Below are 9,633 nucleotides of genomic sequence, written 5' to 3' on the forward strand. Positions count from 1 at the left end.
CTTTCTTTATTGTTTGTCTCTCCATCTGCCTTTCTCTCTCCACTCACACATATAAATGTAGTATTCACCATTAGAAAAAGTGTCTCCTTTAATACATTATATCATTGAATAAAACCCATAATTCAGTTTCAACATTATTAACCAACATCAGTATAATGTTGATAGTCAGAGGGCATGGCATTAAACACATTGCAATAGAACAAAACAAATATCTCTGGAGAACAGGAAATACTCGCATTTACTGTTGGGGAGTTAATGTGGTTTGTATACAGGTTTATGTGACTCATGAAGTAAGCAGTATTATAATTTATGAGACAAAACATTCCAAGCCTAGCTGGAGGTGTTTGGGCCCCATTTGGGATATAGCCTAAATAAAAATGATCTAATAATTTTCATTTTGCAGTTGATTTAATTTAATAGGTAACAACAATGATTGTATAAAATATATTTATTTAATTGATTCATTTTCAATTAACTGGTTATGGTTCAAAGAATATGACATAAATTATGTGCGTTTTTAAATTGTTTTGTGTGTGTGTGTGTATTCAGTACATATACTGTGTGTATACATGTATTCATGTTTTAGTTGATTTATTGATATCTTCACAAAATGTGCTGCTCAAAAACAATATTTTTCTTATTTATATAAATCACACATCACTTCATCAAAGCACTTGCATCATGCAGTCCCCTCACCCGCAAGCTTTGACGATTGGCGTGCATCCTCCAGCCTTTTAGTTTGAAAATAAATGGTCACAACCTGAACACAGTCATCTCATATGTGTCAAGGAATATAAAATCTCTTATCAAGGAAATATCCTGCAATATCCTGGGGTTACAAATAAAAATCACTTTTGATTCTCTTTAGTTGATAATTGTCAGAGGATTTTGATTTATTTATCTATCTAACACTAAAACCTTTTTCTCCCTATAGGCCTCGTGATACTGACTGAGGAAGAGACGAGATCAGAGGGAATAAGATTCACAGTTTCTTTCTTCCTTGGAACTCAAAATAAGATTTTAAGCAACTCTTTTCCATTAAATCTAACTAAAAGTATCATAAAAGTACCAAAAATACCTAATCAACTTTTGTTACTGTTGTTTTCACAATGCACAAAGAAAAACTTATAACAAGTGACATTTCGGACAAAAGGTGAAAAGTTGTATATTTATTTTTATTTATTTTCACATTTAATGTACATTATGGGTATATATATATAAGGAAACAGATGAGTTACTATGATTTTTTAATACATTTTCACTCATTTTACCTTGCCTGAGGTGGTCAATTTTCCATTGAGGAGCTTTACTGAAGTGAAAGATATGCAGTTGAAGCTGTGAGTCTGATTTCCAGAAACATGGTGAGTGTTCTCACATAAGCAAATGATACTGAGATCTAGATGCAGTGGGTGATTTAGTGCAGGTCTACCCACTGGCTCCACTTAACCCCCTACTACACTGTAACCATTCCGATAATGTATTTTTGTTGTAAATACATTTTCTACTATATATTTTTTTACATCTCAACTTTAGGTCTCAGTCCTTGGGGACAATGGAGGGGAGAGCTACGAGTCAGAAAAATTACCTGTATGTCTTTTATTTATTTTAATTTTATTTTTTTAGACAAATTACCTTGCCCGTCAATTCAACCTCACAGGGTGCCATGGTATACATTCATTTAGAAACCCATGTATCTTTGATACTTTGAGTGGTATGAAGACATTTCAACATCCTTCATTTACTTTAGTAAACAAAGTTTTGGTAAATGGAGCTTACAAATATAAGTATTTTGATTGTTTGTTTGTTTGTTTGTTTGTTTGTTTGTTTTTTTAGTGCTGATTGGCCTATGCTCATGTAACTTGCTTGCTTCATAGCTAACACTTTTGTTCTTGACTTTCAAACAACCCTCCTAAATGCTGTTCTCTTCTCAAAATAATTAGTTCTTTTGTTTTTGGCAATACGCATTCTTTGTGCATTGTATGGACCTACAGATGGGAGATATTCTTCTAAAAATCTTCATTTGTGCTTAGCAGAAGAAATAAAGCCATACACATCTGGGATGGCATGAGTGTGAATAAATGATGAGAGAATTTTCTTTTTATGGCTATCTTTAGTGACAACTATCTGTTTAAAGGAATAGCATACCCAAAAATGAAAAAGTTCTCATCATTTTTTCACCTTGTGAAAGCGTATGACATTATTACTTTTGCTGAGCACAAATTAAGGGGGTTGGAAAATTAAGGGGGGCGCCACTTCAGATCTCACCACCAAGTAAACCAGAACCCCCACTGGATAAATGCGTATAGCACAACTAGATTAAACAGTGTAAGATCAATGAAATGAAGTATCAAGTAGTAACTTGTAAAATAGTAACAACTGACAACACTTTTGATAAATATTACACTGGAAAAAACATCTTCTTTAACTTAAAAACTTGTTCAACTGCTGCCTTAAAGTTTTAAGTTAAATCAACGTGGTTTTGCAGAACATTTCAACTCATTATTTTACATTTAGACTGTTTTCAACTAAATGTAAAATAATGAGTTGAAATAGTTTGTACAGCCATGTTAATAATTAGTTTTTAAGTTGAAGTACATGGAACATATATTACAGGTTGTTAACACAACGTATCTGACTTTTTTTTATTTAACAATCAGATTTTAGATTTAAATTTATGTAAATGTATAAGGGAAAGTGTTTCATTTCACAGAGTTGTTCCAGACATGTGCAAGCAAAGCTCCGTGGCAAGAAGTATCACGTTTTATTATAGGAATTTTTCAATGTGATGTAAGTCATGTAAATTTCTAAAACTGTCATCTACATAAAATGTTGTTATCTTGTCTTTTGCAAGTATGTAAAAATGTTTAACAGTGCAATTGTTCTGTTCAGCAAATGGCCCATCTACTGTAAATAGATATATATCTATGTAGGCTACTGGGTGTGTGCTGATGGATCCCCAAAGGGCAATGTACTTAAGGTGTGGCATGTCTTTATGAATATGTTTTGGCTTGATGTTTGTTTGGAGTGTCTCAGTTTACAGTTGAAGTCAGAAGTTTACATACAACTTACAAATACTTTTAAACTTTTAAAAACATTACCTGTCGGGTGCACACTGTACGATTTTGGCCACGAATCTGCCGTCTGAGTCAAATTTCAGGAATCCTAAAGGATTTCTCTCGTCACAGGGCAAAAACTGCAATCTTATAACGTTAAGTGTGACATGTTCACAGACGGCCGATTAATAGCCTTTGCGATGATCTTCAGCCTCCGACGAAGTTCTGGAAGTGTCATAAATTCAGCATCGCAGCCGTATATTGTGACTGCTGTTACCACAGCAAGATGAGATATTCTGCTTTTCTCTCGCACCCTAATTCACTTGGACAGAAACCTGCTCCGTGTTTGCCCCACCATCGCAACATTTGTGCCCAGTTATCTCAAGCACTTTCAATGTTGTTTATTCTTTTCATTTTATATCAAATGTTTTAATAAATTAATAAGCAGAAAATACTTGGAGAAAAGTGTAACACGTCAGCAATATGAAAGCATTATTTTCTGAATTATATAAATAGCTTACAAAACGAAAATAAATAAAGATTGCATTTTCTTTATGTTATTATAATTACTATTTTACTTGTAATAAATTTACTTTAAACGTCTGTAGAAGACTTTAGTTAGGATTCACACCACTCCAATTTTATTTATAAATAAATAAATAAGATAAAATAAAACAGAAAGACTGAACAATTTATATTTGTATTTATGGGATGTTTTAATCCAAATCAGCAAATACAGTTGGATACAACTATAGAAATCTTTATCATGTTTGTGTAGCCGATGGGTTAGTAATCTAAATCAGGAGAAAGACATACTATATCCCACCTTTTTTGTTTTCTCCAGTGTGAACGGGATGTTTGTAATTTTTTCGTGCCACAAGTCTTTTTATTTCCACAATAGATATTTGCTTGTGGAAGCACATTATTAGGCTACCTCCCACACTCACGTTCATTATCAACATCTGTCATTTTCTGCCTTATTATGGGCCTATTTGACAAAATCCATCTTTCTTGTAAATGTTAGTCTATGCTCGTGATGGAGTGGTATTGGAGCAACGGAAATGCTGATGTCCTGACTTTCAGAGAGAGAGAACAATGCTCCTCCATGGTGGGCAAATTTCTCAGTTTTGCTTCTATTCCGCAACACTCCAGTAACTTGAGTCACGTTCACTGATCAGGACGATTGGGACCACAGTCGGCTACAATGTACATCATGCAGTCTGACATAATGTTGCACAGTGTGCCATGGCGATATCAATGCGTTCATATCGTACAGAACATATTATTGTTAGTATTTGGTTGCATTGCTTTTAAATTGTTTAACTTGGGTCAAATGTTTTGGGTAGCCTTCCAAAAGCTTCTATCAAGAGGTTGCTGGAATGTTGGCCCATTCATCCAGACAGAACTGGTGTAACTGAGTCAGGTCTGAAGGCCTCCTTACTCGCACACGCTTTTTCAGTTCTGCCCACAAATGTTCTATTGGATTGAGGTCAGGAATTTTTGAAGGTCGATGTCCATTTGGAAGACCCATTTGCAACCAAGCTTTAACTTCATGGCTGATGTCTTGAGATGTTGCTTCTATATAACACAGAATTTTCTTTCCTTATGATGCCATCTATTTGGTGAAGTGCACCAGACCAATCAATTCACTGATGACATAGTGATTTTTGATCACATGTCACTTGAGGTGTGGTTATGAGTGTATCAGATGACCCCTCCCCATATTTTTCAATATGGGGCACCAGTAAAGAATCCTATCTTAACAATTTAAGAACACTCCCAAAAGAACTGTTCGATAATTTAGAATTAATGTAAACAAGAGGGAGTTGGTCAGCTGATTTATCTGAAGGATTTGTGAGAGTCTGGACAACTAGTAGAGTCTTTGATCATCAGCACAATGAAGACACAGTTGTAATAAAATTAAGGAAATGTATTAACAATAGATATGCAAGAGTAAATACCACAATGATTAACAATGCTTATAATGAATATGCACTGCTAAAGGATAATAAAATAATAACCAAAAGGAAAGTACTGAATTAAACAATGAAACAAATTTGAACACAGAATGGATTAATGCAATGCTGTTGAACTGAATGTAGCAATGGGAGAGAATTGTATGGGAATGCTCCTTATGGGAAACCACCTAATGGCTCTGGCAAAATGGTGATAAATAATGCTTATTTATCATAAAACAAATATGCCTATTATTTGTAACAAGCTAACCCCAGGTAATTGTTATATAAGTAAGTTAGAAAAACAAATGCTACAGGCATAAACTAATAGTTTATATTAATTTCAGGCCTCCAAACATAGGTATTAATATATCTCTGTGGCCCTCCACTGCTGCAGCATCCGGGAGGTCCTGAAGGAATTTTTACGGCAGTTCATGCCTAAACCTTGGGAATGAGTTTGATGAGTTAAAGTCAACCTGTAGTCCAATGAGAAGTCCTCTCCTTGGTGGTGGTGGTGGGTGCAGAAAGTCCATTCCTGCCCTGTAAGAGGTGTCTGGCAGTTGTCTTAGCATCTTATATAATGTTGCTAAATATTTGTTTATGTTTATTCACCAAGGATCCAATCTCAGTGTGGCACATCTTTTCCACACCAGCAGTTAGAGAGGGGCCCTCCCATAAACTGATCCTTGGAATTCCATCTTAACTGATGTTCACAACAGTCAGGATAGTGTTCTTCGGCTTGCAAGCCTCATCCTTTTTCATCCAAACCCAGCGATGGTCATTATGGCAAACAGTTCAATTTTTGTTTCATCAGACCAGAGTTAATTTCTCCAAATTTTGTACTGTGGATATAGATACTTGTCTTCCTGTTTCCTCCAGCATCTTCACAAGGTCCTTTGATGTTGTTCTGGGATTGATTTGCTCTTTTCACACCAAACTATGTTCATCTCTAGGAGACAGAATTCATCTTCTTCCTGAGCAGAATGATGGGTGTGTGGTCCCATGGTGTTTATACTTGCATACTATTGTTTGTACAGATGAACGTGGTACCTTCAGGCATTTGAAAATGGCTCCCAGGGATGAACCAGACTTTTGGAGGTCTAGAATTAGTTTTCGAAGGTATTGGCGGATTTCTTTTGATATCCCCATGATGTCAAGCAAAGAGGCACTGAGTTTGAAGGTAGGCCTTACAATATATCCACAGGCAAATCTCCATTTGATGCTAATTAGCCTCTTAGAAGCTAATTGTCTAATTTCCTAATTTTCCAAGCTGCTTAAAGTCACAGTTTAATTCTGACACACAAGAATTGTGATTTGGTCAATTAAAAGTGAAACAATATGTCTTTAAACAATTGTTGGGAAAATTACTTGTGTCATCTACATAGCAGATGTCCTAAAAGACTTGCCAAAAATATAGTTTGCTAATATTAAATCTGTGGAGTGGTTAAAAAATGAGTTTTAATAATTTCAACCTAAGTGTATGTAAACTGAAAATGACAATCCAGCAGTGCTATAGCTCACAAACGTTTCTATGCAGTTCATTACCCTTGTTCTTTACCCCCTTTCCCATATCTCCATTATTTGACCTCCGTGTGGGCGGTGTTACGTACACAGCTACACTGAATATTCACAACGGACAAGGATATAATTTTAGTGATACATTTCTTTTAAACATAACTCACAGAGTATAAAGTGCAGCATTAAAAAAAGAGTCTGCTTGGCAATTAGTGTTTTGCGTTCAGCGTCCGCCAACGCCTTCTTCGCCTGTGGTATTTTGCCGTGCAAAGGTACAATGTGACTGTGCCTTAAGGCTGATTTTATTCTTCCATTGTTAAACTGCCAAAAGTTATCACCTGTAAGATTAATTGGGCAATCCATTCTAAATTTGTTTATGAAATATAAGAAGGAAATATAGTTGTTAAATAAAATGATAATGTAAAAACTATTGCAAAATATGCACATCAGTCATGTGAGTCTGTTTTGGTTCAGCCAGTATAGACTGTTTTGCCTAAACATGTTTTGCCTTCGGTTAATGGTTAATAACTGGTTAATGAAATGAAAAGAATCTCTATCTCTCTTTATCTTCTACTATCTTAACTCAGCTTAGTTCAACTGTTTTGAATATAAAATTGCCTTCAGTAACAAGTGATGTGCAAAAAGGTGTGAAAAAATCGGACAGTGCTGTTTTTATATCATATTGTTTGGCATCAATTTATTGAGTTGATGTTAAAGGAATAGTTCACCCTAAAATGAAAAGTCTGTCATAATTTACTCACCCTCATGATGTTTGAGACCCATTTGACTTTCTTTATTCTGTGGACACAAAAGGAAATTCAATGAATGTCCCATTGGCTGAATTCAATGCAATAGGGACTCACTTTAATTCTTAATAGAGCACCCAAAATTGTCATAAAAGTAGAATTTTGTGTTATATACCAAGTCTTCTGAAAGTAGACATTTTATGACAAATTAAAGTCTTTACTCATTCACTGACTCACTTAACTTCAGCCTATTTGGTGTGACACACAAGAACCAATAAGGTATCATTTTATTGAAGTAGCTGCGATATTGGATTTCAGCACTTTTAATGGACTTCTAATTTAAAGTCTGTTCATCATACAAAGTGATCATATGTCTTCACAAGACTTGGTGTATGATGCAGGAGTCACACTTGTTTGGAAACAAAACTTGTTGTTTTCATGTTCTTTTTATGTGCTACAGAGTTAAGTAAGCACTAATGTGAATGGACGAACGTATGGAGTAATTTATTCTGACTGATATGGTCACTACTACATTTTTAATGCATGCTACATTTGTAGTGCATGTACTGTAGATGTCCTGCTTGGTACATAGGACACACAACATGTTTAGTGCTTACTGTAATAGATGTAGTGCATACTACATTTGCTAAGGAAAGGTTCTCAAATCCTGCTAGAAAATTTAGTTCAATATAACACAACTGTGTAGATTTCAACAAAACATTTTATTTCACTTATACAGTTTATAAAAATCTGCTTGCCTGCTTTGATTCCAACTTAAAAGGTATCTAGGACATTTGTGTGAGTGTGTGTTTGTCCAAGAGAGAGAGAGAGAGAGAGAGAGAGAGAGAGAGAGAGAGAGAGAGACAAAGAAAGACTGAAAAGTGTTTTTGTGTTTGGATCATTTGCTTGTTGCGTCTGTGAGAGATATCAGTTTGCGTGTGTGTGCGCATATAAGTGAATATCAGCCACAACATTAAAACCACCTGCCTAATATCGTTTAGGTACCCCTCGTGGCGCAAAAATGCGACAACCCGCATCTCAGAATAGCATTCTGAGATGTTATTCTTCTCACCATCAGTTGTACAGAGTGGTTATCTGAGGTACTGTAGACTTTGTCAGTTTGAAACAGTCTGGGCATTCTCTGTTGACCTCTCTCACTTCAACAAGGTGTTTCCATCCACAGATCTGCCCCTCAGTGGATGTTTTTGATTTTGGCGCCATTCTGAGATTGTTGTGTGTGAAAATCCCAGGAGATCAGCAGTCACAGAAATACTCAAACCAGCCCGTCTGGCACCAACAATCATGTCACGGTCAAAATCACTGAGATCAAATTTTTTCCCCATTCTGATGGTTGATGTAAACATTAACTGAAGCTCCTGACCTATATCTGCATGATTTTATGCACTGCTTCCACACGATGGCTGGTTAGATAATCGCATGGATGATGGTTGGTGCCAGATGGGCTGGTTTGAGTATTTCTGTAACTGCTGATCTCCTGGGATTTTCACACACAACAGTCTCTAGAATTTACTCAGAATGGTGCCAAAATCAAAAACTGTGGATGGAAACGGCTTGTTGATGAGAGAATAGCCAAAGAGTTTCGAACTGACAACATCTATGGTAACTCAGATAATCACTCTGCACAATTGTGGTGAGAAGAATAGAATCTCAGAATGCGGGTTGGAGCTGTTTTGGTGACAAGTGGGGGACTTACACAATATTAGGCAGGTGGTTTTAATGTTGTGGCTGATCGGTGCAGGTGTGCTGATAAGGCAACATGCAGTCTTCAGTTGTTTGATTGACAGTTTTGTCCTAGTTACCTAAAACAGACACAAGCTTTGGGGTGGATCTGAACACACTGTTGAGTGACAGGACAAGGGAGGGGTTTGGGTGGCCAAGTAGGAGGGACTAAAGGCTTAATGAAGGTGTAAACACTCATCTTATTAGCAAAGTTTCACTTCATACATCACCGCTGTAAAACACTGTGCCTAAAGTCAGCATAGCACAGTGTTACAAAATAGACCAATCACAAACTTTGCAAAGGTGCTGTAGTATTGCTTTAACATTGCGGGTATCACAGACTTGTTATGGCTGCACACTGAGTTCACATGAATTGCAACTAAATCAGAACAGAGCAGGATGTGTTTGAAGATTTGATCTCTTTCCACAACATTGAAGAACTTTACTACTTTCTTTCTGTACTAGCACCTGAAGGGGTCCACAGTCTTTTTTTTTTTCAACAGACAACTATATAGTTTCTGCTGTTCAAATCTCTTTCAATCTTCATCAACACTAAATATCAAGAGTACAAAGACAAGCTAATGAAGAGATGCAAGTCTAGCACTGCTACATTAATATAGATCA

Source organism: Xyrauchen texanus, chromosome 33 (assembly GCF_025860055.1).
Source record: "Xyrauchen texanus isolate HMW12.3.18 chromosome 33, RBS_HiC_50CHRs, whole genome shotgun sequence".
Lineage (NCBI taxonomy): Eukaryota > Metazoa > Chordata > Actinopteri > Cypriniformes > Catostomidae > Xyrauchen > Xyrauchen texanus.